This window comes from Mustela nivalis, assembly GCF_964662115.1.
Source record: "Mustela nivalis genome assembly, chromosome: 12".
NCBI lineage: Eukaryota > Metazoa > Chordata > Mammalia > Carnivora > Mustelidae > Mustela > Mustela nivalis.
This window is the reverse complement of record NC_139031.1, coordinates 20,722,418-20,735,442: the sequence shown is the minus strand read 5'-3', so window position 1 is coordinate 20,735,442 and position 13,025 is coordinate 20,722,418. Positions and strand designations below refer to the sequence as shown.

Here is a 13,025-nt window from a genome sequence, read left to right as displayed (position 1 = left end):
CAGGATCAGCCCTTTCGTAACCGAATCTTGGCAGTGACTCCTCACCTTCCCTGTGTTCTATCCAAGAGAAGTTTAAGTCACTTGGTCCAGCCCACGCGCCACGGGAGGGAACTGCACGTGGCGTGAACGCTGGCCGGCAGGGACCTATGGGGGCCACGTCAGAGGCTCCCTGGCCAGAGCAGCAGGCCGGTCATTACATCAACCACTATGAAGACAACAGTACTCCTTAAAAGCATGGGAACTGGCTTCGTACACCTGCCTGAAAGCTTGAATGTTACGTGATCGGGGACAAATGACTTTGTTCTTAGTGGGGTTTTTTTTCTCATCTGCAAAATGGGAGTGATGATAATTATAATACCGCCCTCCCATAAATCAATGCCTATCTTTATTTCGAAAGTTAGAGTAAATTAGATAATTTACATAAAATGCTCAGCAAGGAACAAAGTAAGAGCTCAGTGTTGGCTGCTATCATCATCGTCATTGTTTATTATCCAATTTAGAATGCAAATCAAATGCCAACGCATTATGAAACCCCAGGCAAGTGACTTTTCTGTGCTTCTACTTCCTCATCTACGACTTGGGGGAACTACCCACCTCGCAGGGCTGCTGGGTGTGATGGGCGCTGACTGCCCGGTGGGCACGCGGTCGCTGTAAATTATGATTTTTAATGGGCGCAGCCTTCTCGGCAAACATTTGCTGCCTGTTAAGAGTTAGGGCACATCTGTTTTCGTGGTTTTGGTATTCTCTAAAACAGGGACAAACATCCTTCCATAATAATTATTCTCTCCAAGGCTAACTCATTAAATGTACAATTCCTAATACTTATGCATAGAAGAAGGAAAAAAAAAAAAACCCACCCAGATAATCCACAGTGGAACATCCATCAACATCGTATTTCAGAGTTTTAGAAAAGGATACATGCCCTCTGAAGCCCATGTACTGTCCTCTATTTAATGTAGATGACGACATCCCTGAGAGCAGTTTTCGTTCTCCGTGCCTTTGGCAAATGACCATGGGAGAGAGACCCTGAACTGGCTGAAAGGGGGAAGCACAGCTCAGAAGGAACACTTGCTAAAGAAGGAACATCTGCAACCTGTGAACGGAACGTACAGTGTGTGTGACTCCGATCCCTCTCCAACGCAAGGATCTCAACGGCCAGCAGGGAAGACATGGGAAGTCAGTGACCACAGGACAATGTGGAGCGTGCCATCAGGTTCTCAGGACAGAGAAGGAAGCCACTGCCAGTGCTCTAACCCTCAAAGAGGAAGACCAAGTGAAGGCCTCACAGACAAGCACACATGCCAGCCAGGGGCGAAGAATTAGCTGGAGCGCCCAGGACGAGGAGGAGGAGGGTGGGTCGGAGGAGGAGAGGGCCAGGCAGGGGAAACAGGGTACGCACACGCTTGGAACTATGGAGGTACTGGGAAGGGAAGCAGCGGCAAGGGGCTGGCTGAGCTCAGGGAACAGGCCGGGAGAGGAGTGTGAATCACGAAGGATGGAGAAGGGACAAGGTTGCACGCGCGCTGCAGAAAGGTAACTGGTAGAAACAGAAGCGGGACTGACGGTGGGAGGTGGGACGAGAACGCCACCGAGGCGGCTCAAGGATGGCTTTTATTGTATTTTATTAAAGATTTTATTTATTTGTCATAGAGAGAGCACAAGCAGGTAGAGTGGCAGGCAGAGGCTGAGAGAGAAGCAGGCTCCCTGCTGGACAAGGAGTCCGATGCGGGACTCGATCCCAGGACCCTGGGGTCAGGACCTGAGCCGAAAGGCAGCGGCTTAACCGACTGAGCCACCCAGGTATTCCAAGGATGGATTTTATATTATTTATTTATTTGACAGAGATCACAAGTAAGCAGAGAAACAGGCAGACAGAGGGAGGAGGAAGCAGACTCCCCGGTGAGCAGAGAGCCCAACTCGGGGCTCCATCCCAGACCAGGACCTGAGCCGAAGGCAGAGGCTTTAACCCACTGAGCCACCCAGGCACCCCGCAAGGATGGATTTTAACGAGTGGAAGGAGAACAGCCACAGGACTTGGTGAGGAGGGTGTCAGGGGGCAGCAGGGTAAGCGAGCGAGACCCGTCCTGCAAGTCTGTGGGGTCTAGCCTTAACCACGGGCTACAGCAGGGAGGGCGCAGAGAGAGAACGGGCATGGCTTTGGCATATTAAATTGAGCCAGGTGTAGACTAGCAAGTAGAACTATCTAGGAGCTCCTGAAAACATGGCAATGGAGAGTTCTGGAAAACGGTCTGTAGCTAGAGCTCTGGTTTGGGGAAAATCCAGCCCCACTGGAAAGAGGAGTCAGGGAGGAGCGCGCCATGGAGGAAAGCAACAGAGAGGGTTTTGGGGAAACAGTAACCACAGGACAGCAAAAGAAGAAGGGACATGACCTCATGTCCTGTGGGTGGTAGAACGTTTTGGTTGCCGATTCCAAGTGCTTTCCCAGACAAAGGAGGAGGAGGTCAACAGGAGGAAGTAGGCATGAGAAGGGCGGGAAGGTAGAGAGGCGAGTCCTGGCATCCACCTGGTGGCCCCGGCCCGGGTCGCTGGGAAGCTGCGTGGAGACCCGGAGGGACAGCATCAGGCTGACCCTGGGCCAGAGGCTCAGTACGTGTGGCCACAAGCAGGAGGGATGACCCCTGGGAGCTCATTCCGAAGCCTTTTCTCCCCGCCTTGCTTGGTTCTAGAAACCCAGGGCTGTTTTTTTTTAACCTCACCACTTCCCTTCCATGGTAAGAAGATGTAATTTAGGAGAATAGTCCGAATACCACCTCTGGCGCCCCTGACCTTGTTTTCTGACGGAACGGAGCTGTGTTCACTTAGTTCTGTCCTAGACACAGAAACCTAGTTCTCTGTACCATTTTTCCTCCTGTGCCTCGTTAGACTGAACTTCTAGCCGGCTTGAGCCTGGCACTGCCTTTTACGAAGGTGACCTGGTTAACCAAGGACTGAGCTCCCCGCCAGGCCGGAGAGGGTTCGTAGATGAGGTCACACACGCATGTGTCCCACGGGGAACAAAATTTACTCCCTCGCTGTGCCTTTGTTTTGTTTTGTTTTACGTTGCTTTGTTTTTCCTTGCTGCTCCTTTTCAAATGACCCGAGGCAGTCTTTGATTTTATCCATTTTTTTCTAGGTATCTAGCATCCAAACAAAAGTCTTCAGAAATTCTGTGGAGTTTCTCTAAAATATATCGATGGGCATCTGCTAACAGTTAACCAGTTATCAGCATTATAACGCACGCAATTCAGGGCAGTGAGAGTTAACTTAAAAACCAAAGCACTATTCTGTTATTTCTGCTCCATATTTCCACTCTCTTGGTTATTATTCATGGCCTCATAGGTCATTGATACATTTTCTCTCCTTTCATCGGCTGCACGGTGCTCTTCCCCAATCATTATAACCGATTTCAGATGGTGCTAGAAAATTATATTGACTCTGAACACCAAAAGAAATCAGTCATCCTCTAAGGGGGTCACAGGAGGACGGGAGGGTCAGGAGGGACCAAGGAGGGATAAATCCACCATACGTTTGTCCTCTGACCCTCAGACGAGGAGTCTGTCCTGCAGGAGGGTTACACAAAACAAGCACTAAGAATAAAGACTTCCGTATACTGAGCTTTGTTAAATGTGACACCACGGCTGGGAGGGTGAGCAGCGGGTCTGCCGCATCAGGCAGACTCCCGTGGCTGTCTGGGCTCTGCGTTCAGGCACTCCGGGGCTGTCCCATTCATTCCCTTCACTACACGCAGTGCAGCTGGTCTCCCCCAAGAACACTGATTTCAAATGGTGCTAGACAATCACTATTTAAATCTAAACCACCATGTGAAACCAGCTTCCTGAAGAAGTTTTGCCATCTATTTCTTCTTTACAGTGAGCTCTTATAACGGCCTCCAGACAACCTAGAAAGGAAAATGCTGAAACGTGGCTGTGGCTATGTCACTCTGTGGTCTGAACGGAACTTCCCTGAATCACGTGGGCATAGACTGCTGTCACTGCTTGGCTGGGTGGTGGTGGTGGGGGGGGGACACACGCCTGTGGTTCTTTACGCTTGATCTGCCCAGACGCAGGCTCCGTGTTGTCACCCACAGCCAAGAGCACACGTCAACCCCTTTACTCTTGATGGGAAGCAGCAGAGCTCTTCCAGGTGCAGATCTCGAGGACGTGGTGCTGATGGACCTGACCATGTACATGGAAAGACACACTGTAAGCGGGTGCTCTGGGAGAAACGGGAGAAAACCCTTTCTTAAGACTGACTTTCTCTTTGGGATAGTTTTGTTTGATTCAAAGGTTTACTCTGATTTTAGGGTCCAAGGAGGACAAAAGGCTAGCTCAGAGGCAAAGTCACAGGCTGACACTAATGAGATCCTAAGGTTGTTTTCCAGATTAGAATTCCTTTGACCACATCTATGAGTTAAAGATTTTTGTTCGCTTTACTTACGAGTCTCCTCCTCTACAATCCAAAAGTCAGGCCTTGACCTCTCAATTTTCCTTGGCAAGTTATTTTTTGCCAGTTTTCTCCTTCCCATTAGGATTCCCAGTGTCCTTTTATTAGGAAGACTGTTGTCATCCCCCTTAGTGTTCTGAACCCAAGAAGATACTTCGTGCATCCAGGCCACGGGCCATCTAAAAAGAAAGGCATTCATTTTTTTAATTGTTATGAAAAACTTCAGACATGCATTACATTAAAAATGACATACCACTTCAACTCAACCACTATTCATTTTTGCCATTTTTGCTTTAGCTGTGCTACGTGTATGTAAGAAACATGCCTCTTTCTTTGCTGGACTATTTGAAAGCAAGCTGACAACCATCCCAACACTCTGCTCCTAACTTGAGCAGGTCTAAAAACACGAGGTCATTCTTCTATATAATTATAATACCTTTACCATAACGAAGAAAATGAACAACTCTTGGTATCCTCTAATAGCCACGCCAAATGCAACTTTTCCCATCAGCCCAGCTCCCATCAGGGTTCACTCACTCGGTCTTTTCACCTAAAATGTTCCCCTCACTTTTCCTTGGTTTTATCACGATAGCATCACCTTGGGAAGATGGGTTCTAATCCGGGGCACACCATTCACCGAGCCTGTCTGTTCTCTTGGCTTAAATAAATCCTCCAAATTTCCCAGCTTCCCCTCTTGACTTTCTACATGCGTCCTCCTGATTTATCATCTTCAAGGAGCATGAGAAGAACTAGTAGGAGCTGAGTCAGGAGAGGCAGGGGGCTTGGCTCAGGTCTGACGAAAGTTCTTGCCCCTGACTCTTCCTAGGAGATCCCAATACAAACTCTTCCTCCTTTAAGGAAAAATATCCACCGAACAGGATGTTCAGGACGCTCCTGGTCCTGGGCTGGTTGACTCGTCCTCTGTAAGTAAGAGAATGAACACCATGGGCTTGCAAGGACATACAGCAAGGACATCACCGCGATGAAGCTGCCATACACTCATGGACTGTGAAGGAATGCGTCTACTCTGTGAAGCGACAGGCGGTTAGGCACCGGTTTCAACCGGAGAGTCAATTCAAGCATTTAAACCTTAAAAAGTACCAAGACAGGGGCACCTGGGTGATTCAGTGGGTTAAAGCCTCTGCCTTCGGCTCAGGTCATGATCCCAGGGTCCTGGGATTGAGCCCCACATCGGGCTCTCTGCTCCGTGGAGAGCCTGCTTCCTCCTCTCTCTCTGCCTGCCTCTCTGCCTACTTGTGATCTCTGTCTGTCAAATAAATAAATAAAATGTTTTTTAAAAAAGAAAAAGTACCGAGACAGAAGAACCCCTGCAATCCTTCAATAACTAGTTCATGAATTTTGTGACTCATTTAGATATCCACTGCCTCCCTCCGTGTGTGCTATTAGAATTCGTAGTATCAGACTGATGCGTGCAAGCTTATTCTCACCGGTTCAAAAAACCCAAAATCTGAACAGAAAGGTCTGCTTATTTTTATTTTTATTTTTATTTTCTTACAAGTGACTAGTCACAGCTTTTCCTTACTACCAGTTAGAAGCATTTTTCAAGTGACTGACACTTCAGTTACGGGGACAATTTTTCCTGAAGCATGAATTTCTTCCTTTTGCTTATGTCTGATAAGATCATATGTATCTCCCACCTCAAATGCACATCCCACCCATATATACACAGACGTGTTTCATACACACACAGATGTGTTCCATACATGACCGTCCAGAACGTCCAGTTTGACTCCCTTAGCAGAAACAGATATGGTAAGGTTTTCTGCATTCTACCTTACTCTGGCTTTTCAAAACCCTCAGCAGAAGAGCAAAGGGAGGTGGACTCTCTTGTGTCTATCTTGGTCTCTTCCTGGGAGTGGTCTGCCAAGGCGTTTCCAGCAGACGGACTTAGTAAGCGCAGCCATTGTACACACTTCTCTGCAGGTTTTAAGCCCTTTGGGTTAGAAACTGAGATACTGAGCTGGTAAGTCTGAAATGACTGAAAACAGGCTGAAACAGAGGTCTTGAGCTCAGGCCTCTGTTTTCACAACTTCATCCAAAGCACGAGGCCAGTTTCTTAAAAATAAGTCTATGGGAGGAGACTGGCGAGCCAAAAAACATGCAGGGAAGGCTACACTGTTCACCAGTAGGAGATGAAAATGAGTTCGTTGATGAAACCAACAGGGGCCCCTTCATTCTCCTTCCAGGACGTGCACAGGGAAACGGGGGGCCAGCGACTGGCTCCTGAACTGGGGTGAAGAAGTCTCTGCTTCCTTTGTTGAGTCTTTCAGAGACAGTCAACGACCAGGAAGGACGGTCGTCCGTGCACATGGGCAGGCTTCCGTGCCTCCGTGTCCTCCAACCTCTGACAATCAACCGGATTGTTCTGTATTTTTAGGCCAGGATGCGGGAAGGGCTGAGTTTCTGTAACTCGGGGCGTTTCTATTTTTAACCATCAACCATTTTAAGGTCTTGTACCTTTTGAAAGGAGTGTTTTCTGGCCGGTTCTTTCTCACACACACAGAACACACACCTAGAATTGTTCACCACCTCCAGCCTGAACATAATCACCTTTTGAGGAAAAAAAAAATCCTTCCTCGGCGTCTCTGGGCCCACAGGCTCTGAGAATGGGTCTCCATTTCAACATCCAGTCTGTACCGGCAGACTTCGTGCTGTTTTCAAGCAAGCTTGCCTTTTTGTAGTTTTCCTTCCAAATCTGATAGGAGACTTGGAGTCTGAAACCGTGAATCAAGAAACCACATGGCTGACTCCTGTGTGGCAGGAGCGGAACCGAGCAAGCACATTGTTTTCGTGGCAGCACAAGGCCAGTCCCTTCTTGCACGAGCAAGCCAGGTTAAGACAGCCTCCCTGGCGGTTTGAGGATTTCCCAAGAAGACCGTATCTGCCCACGACACTTGTTTAAGAATGCGCCTTCAAGACGCTGCGGACCTCAGGACATGGCAGTCCTAACTGCAGCCCGGGCCAGGCTGGAAAGGTGAGCTGGGTCCCTCTGTTCTAAGTCATTCTCTGGCTGACTTGAATGCCCTCAAAGAACACTTTCTTCTTGTAAGAAGCAGACGAACGAGCGGTGTGGGATCTGGGTTGAAGTCCTGGCTGTGCTGGGTGCAGACTTTTCTGAGCCTTGGGATCCTGAGCTAGAGCAAGGAGATATGCGGTCGTATGCTGGGGTGGTGGTGAGGGTCAGGGGGGATTCAGCACGTGGAGACGGTCGATTTTTAAAGCACTACACCCTTATCTGTCATTTCATTAGATGGGTCAGAACTCTAGAGAGCCTTCCAGGGCAAAGGCTGGAATGACCTCAGAAGTAGACGGGAAGACATTCAACATGAGCTTCCGTTCTGGGAATGCCCCCTCCATCCCAGGCACCGCGTTTCCTGCTTCCTGTGCATTTTCTCAACACTCGCAACCACCACTGAACAGGGCTGGTGGTACCTCCCTTTCCCAGGTGAGAAAACAGAGATTTAGAGAGGGTACGTGACTTGTTGCTCTTGGTGACAAAGCTTACGAATGGCAAATCCAAACCCCAATTTGCCCGATTCCAAGCCCAGGCTTGTAGCCACCATTTCTTCCCTGCCCAGTGCTTTACAGGCCCTGTCACAGCTCATCTTCCACAGCCGCCTGGACCTCTGGGCACACACAGGCTCCGAGCTCCAGGGTTTCATCAATAGGCACATGAGCAAACCGGTAAAACCAGCGTGGGTTTTGATTAGCAGAAGCACCACCAAAGCAGCCCACCAAACAGGAGGAGAAAATCTAGAAATGGGCAGGACCTGGCTAGCACTGAAGGAACGTGACAGGACAAAATACCGGCTCCAAAATACAGCTCAGCCGCTTCTCCTTCTGCAGTTCCCGTTTCTGCAGGGCAGTGGGGCAGGAGGGGCCGTGTGGGCTTCTGGATCAGGTGTCAAGCTCTGCAGCTAGCTAGCTCCCCGAATCGCCTCGGCTGGGTTATTTTGACCCTGGGCCTCCGTCTCCTCACCTGTAGAATCAGGGTAACAGCAGCACCTGCTGCACAAGGCTGTGAGAACGGAGATACAGAAGGAAAAGCAACTTGAGTTAGAAAGAGCACATGGTAAACATTCAGTAAATGGCGGCTATGAGGCTCGAAGTAAGAAATCACAATTCTTCCGCACACCGTTAGCAGAGATGAAAGGACAGGGCTCACAGATCCTGCCTGCATCTGTTTTGCTGTACATGGACGCATTCCAGAGTGGCCAACTACAAAGGTGTCTGGAGAATACTCAAATCTGGAAAAGATGCCCTGGGATGTCCAGATGGTATCTCCTGCTGAATTAACTGAAATGAGTATTTTTAGTATTTTCTAACTCCTTCTCCTGTTCCCATTCTCAGACCCAAATATGGGATCAATACCCTTGCTTTTCAGCAGGCCCAACAGTAAATCGGGAACTGAGTGTTTAAGAGAAAAGGTATAGAGATCAAACACTGATGACTGTTTCAAACAGTTTTACCGGGGAATCATCCAGGAACAAAATAAAACAGAACTCCCTTAAGGTTGATTTACGAGCACAAGCCTCTACTTACACAGGGATGTGAACGCAATCTGCTGACAGATATTTTCCAGACTCAGAAATCCTCAGGAGGCATTCGTTCACGAAATCGGCACCTGGAATTTAAATGACAGCGTGAACCTTTAGGAAGTATCCCAGAGCAACAGAGAAAGTATAAGTCAGTTGTTTTCTCTTACTGCTTCACCAATGACCTGAAGAGATGAATTAAAAACAAACAAAAACAAACCTGGGAAATAAACAGCACTTTCTCTTTTCTGCTTAAGACGTGGAGGTTGTGGGCAAGTTCCTGTGCGGAGAGGGACCTCCCGCTGGTGTGCTCTCTGTCCTGGGGGCTGCTGCTATGGAAACCGTCTGCAGCGCACGAACCCCTGCGTTTCGCAGAATGTCAGGGTTTGCTCAGCAAGATGTCATACGGAATAATATACGGTATAAGCCTCTCGCTCCAGTCACGGGAGAAGGCATAAGAGCAGCCTGCCCAGAAGACGTGAAGAAGTTTCTATTTTAAAAGCAGACTCTGCACCCTCACAAGGCACAGCCCGGGCTCCTGACAGCCAGCAGAGGGCAGCACTAGTCTGTAGGTACCACCCCACCGCTCCAGAGGTGGGCGGAGGGCCATTTAGAACCAAAACCGCAAGACTTTCTCCCCTCCGTGGTCTGACTTTTAAAGCAGGAATGCACCTTTCACCACATCACAGAAAAGGAAGCCCATCAGAGGTTTCGGAAAGGCAATCATTCAAGGGCACTTTAGTCTTCTGACATGGGACAAGCCGCAGCCAAGGAGTGGGGTGGGGTGGGGAATGCCTACGTAAGAGCTCCCAGGAGGGATCTTCACGAGGGGCTTCTATCCCAGACTGCGAGAGGCTGAGTGACTCAGCAGTGTGTGAAGAGTCCCACGTGTCAAGTTACCACCTACTGCAATGTCTAAGTTAATGATTACACTGCCACAGAGGACCTTAAACACAGCTGAGGCCACAGAGCATGCCACGCTTATCGTGGACAGGGTGATACAGCCTAGCAGAGCTGATCGACTGTGGTTCCCAGGTGTGCTCTTTAAGCCGAGTTCTCCCAAACACGTTCTCGAAGTTACTGCCTGAGCACTTGAAGATGCCATCAAAACCGGGACCTATTACACTGGGAGCATTCTTGAGAGTTGGGACTGAAACTCAAGGAGGTCTTGACAAGAGGAGTGGTCAAGAGAAGCCACAGTTATATTCAATACTGTCTTGGAAGAGAAAAACGCATCTAAAAAATTCAACTAGAGAAGTACAAACGAGAAGGAAGGTCTGTCAGGGTAAACATAAAATTCAAACCAATGCGGACTAACCGATCACACATGATTCTGAAATATTTACACACTGTCATCAAATAGCATGTTTCCACAATTGTCTGATCACAAAAATGAAGACAGGACCCCAAGTAAGAGACGAACTCTTGCCCTTTTCAACAGTAACGAAGATATAGGCCAAACTGTGAGGAATGCCAGGCTCAAGTTTTTCTGGAGCTTTTCAGTATTTGGAAAAGCACTGGGAATAGTTCGTTCAAGCTGCTGAGAAGTACTGCTTTAATTGACATTGTCTTATAAATGCACATGATAAGGCCTGATTCTGAGCATGCTGTTCCCATCCCTGCCAAGGCTCCTCCGTGAGCACTCACCTGCAGCCCCCTCGGGTTCAGATGTCTGTGCACTATTTATAGACAGGAAGACCAGAGCACAAGAAGGTAGGGTTAAGAAAACTGTAGAAATTAGTGATAAGGTTTCTCAGTTATGAGGATAGGAGTTTGACATGCATTTTCAGCTTTCCACTAGCATCCCTGCCTCCCCTGATAAGCACTGGGAATCTGTGCCTTCCACAGTGGCTCTTAGTGGTTCTGATCTAAGTGTAGAGCTGAGGCCTGGAGCAAACCTCTCCCCGGAGCTGAGAGCGGCCAACACGAGTGCTTCACCACTGGGATTCCTGCAGCTTTCTTGAAAGGGAGTCAAAGGTCAAGCTGCCCTTTCAACAGGACAGCCTTGATCCCAGAGACAGCCCTGAAACTTTAAGGTCTTAGAAGCAGATCTCTATCAATCCCTGATTAGAACCAAACCTACCAATAAATATCTTTTCCTCTGCCTTTCCTCACCAGCCCGTCTGAGTTAACATGCTTACATGTTATTTGTTATTTATTGCTTTTTAATTTTTAAATTAAGTTTTATTTCATCATTATTATTTTTTAAAGTGACAGAAGTTTACTAAGTGAAGATACAGAAAAAGCTCTCAAGAGTGACAGGGGTCCCGAAAGGGTTGACCTAATTTTTGAAACTTTTTAAAATTTAAATTCAGTTAATTGACATATACTATATTATTGGTTTCAGAAGTAGAGGTCAGTGACTCATCAGGCTTATGTAACACCCAGTGCTCATAATATCATGTGCCCTCCTTAATGTCCATCACCCAGTTATCCCATCCCCCATGCCCTCCGGCTGTCTTTTTAATGTCAAGTGCAATGAAGTGACTGCCCATTTAATGGCACCTTTAAACTGGAAATAAGAGGCAAGCTGCATAAGGCTGGGGACCAGAAAGACCTGAATTCAAATTCTCCCTTGGTCTTCTCTTACACAGCTTAGACAAGCCATTTACCCCTTCTGAGCTCTGGTTTCTTCATATTTGAAGTGGAAATCGTAACGTTAATTCTTAGAGTTGTGAAAATGTAACTAACTCAGACCGCAAGGTACACAGATCTTCAATAAATGTGAACCCTGCTCCCCCATCAAGGGGATACACGTCCAACGTTCTGCGTACATGTCCAAAGTGTGTTACGTGTGATGTGTTAGACTAACCTAATGTTGGCTTCAGTACACAGAGGCTGTGGGTCTGGGGGCTTCTCTCAGGGCAAAGGGTAGTGTACAAACCAAGGATGCGCCAACAGGAAAAGACACACAATCGGGAGTGGGACGAGGATAGTGCAATATCTCTAGTCGCCTATTCCCGCACCACTGACTGGTGGAGTTCACTGTGTCCCAGGAGCTGTATGAGGCTCAGAGGGTACGTATCCCAACAAGGCAGATGAGTCAGGTGTAAGTAAACATGGAGAGAGAGGAGGACAGAGCATAACAGGACTCCAAAGGGAAATGGCCGGCGACAGGGCAAACACAGGAGGCTCCATTCTGGGGGTGGGGCGTCCTACTGGGACAGATGCATCCTTCACAGAGGGACTGGCCAACAGCAATGCGGCGGGCGGGGAGTTCCTGCTCAACACTATCAATAGAGACAGATCTGTTAAGATCCATCGACTGCCATTCCCTGATGGGCTCCTGAGAGCCCAAGAGCTGTAACAGACACACTTGAAAAATACACAAGTAAATGATGGGACGACTTTCACGTGGGGCCTTTAGCTGTGGAAAGGAGTCTAATGTGTGCCACAGCGCTGAAGCATGGGACAGAGACAAGGGTCATTTAGGATTAGATGAGCTTGAGACAGGAGGACTAGTCTGGGGGCTTCAAAGAGGAAAGGGGCCTCCCCTGGGCTCTGCAGGGTGGTCTGAGCCGGGGAAGGAAGGAGAGGGCTCCAGGGAGGGGAGACGGTACATCGTGTTACACACAGCAGGGAGAGGAAGATGGGTGAGAACGGGGGAAGCCACTGCCACATGGACGGGGGACCTTCAGGGAGCGGGACTGCAGAGGGCTTGCGAGGACAGTGGACTGCAGGAGGAGAGGGACGGTGCGCCCACGGTGAGAATCTGAGAATCAGGGACGGCACAGGAAGAGAAGAAAGGTGAAATGTAGACGAGCAGGAGACAAAGATGTCTGCTAAGACCCAGCAAGTGGGAAGCACTGGAGACACAAAGGGAAGACAGGGTAGCAGTCCTCCGGGAGCTGCTGGGCTAGCAGGGGTATGGACAAGTCAACAGGCAGGATCAAGACAACAGGAAAGGTACTAGAGACAGGAAACTGAGGGGGCTGTGAGAGCCACAGGAGAGGCACCAGACTCTGGGGTCGGGAGGAGCCTCCCCGAGGGCCTCCCATTCTCTGTCTCAGAGGAATGGGCCAGATG

The 13,025-nt window shown here is 48.8% G+C and overlaps 2 long non-coding RNA genes across 3 annotated transcripts in view; both read right to left on the bottom strand.

The window, feature by feature from the left end:
- Positions 1-458: 458 nt before the first annotated feature.
- LOC309845715 lies at positions 459-1,961 on the bottom strand. The gene is made up of 2 exons (XR_014301468.1): positions 919-1,961; positions 459-700 (listed from the first exon to the last, which is right to left on the bottom strand). It is a non-coding gene; the product is annotated as an uncharacterized lncRNA (long non-coding RNA).
- Positions 1,962-3,854: 1,893 nt separating this feature from the next.
- LOC309845709 overlaps positions 3,855-13,025 on the bottom strand; it is a 215,932-nt gene continuing 206,761 nt past the window's right edge. Inside the window, exons 12-14 of one of the 2 annotated variants that reach the window (XR_014301455.1) lie at positions 9,007-9,088; positions 5,042-8,482; positions 3,855-4,622 (exon numbers count right to left, since the gene is read on the bottom strand). This is a non-coding gene — a long non-coding RNA (uncharacterized lncRNA). Of the gene's footprint in view, positions 4,623-5,041; positions 9,089-13,025 lie in introns of those variants that run through there. The other variant, XR_014301456.1, reaches the window with a different exon arrangement.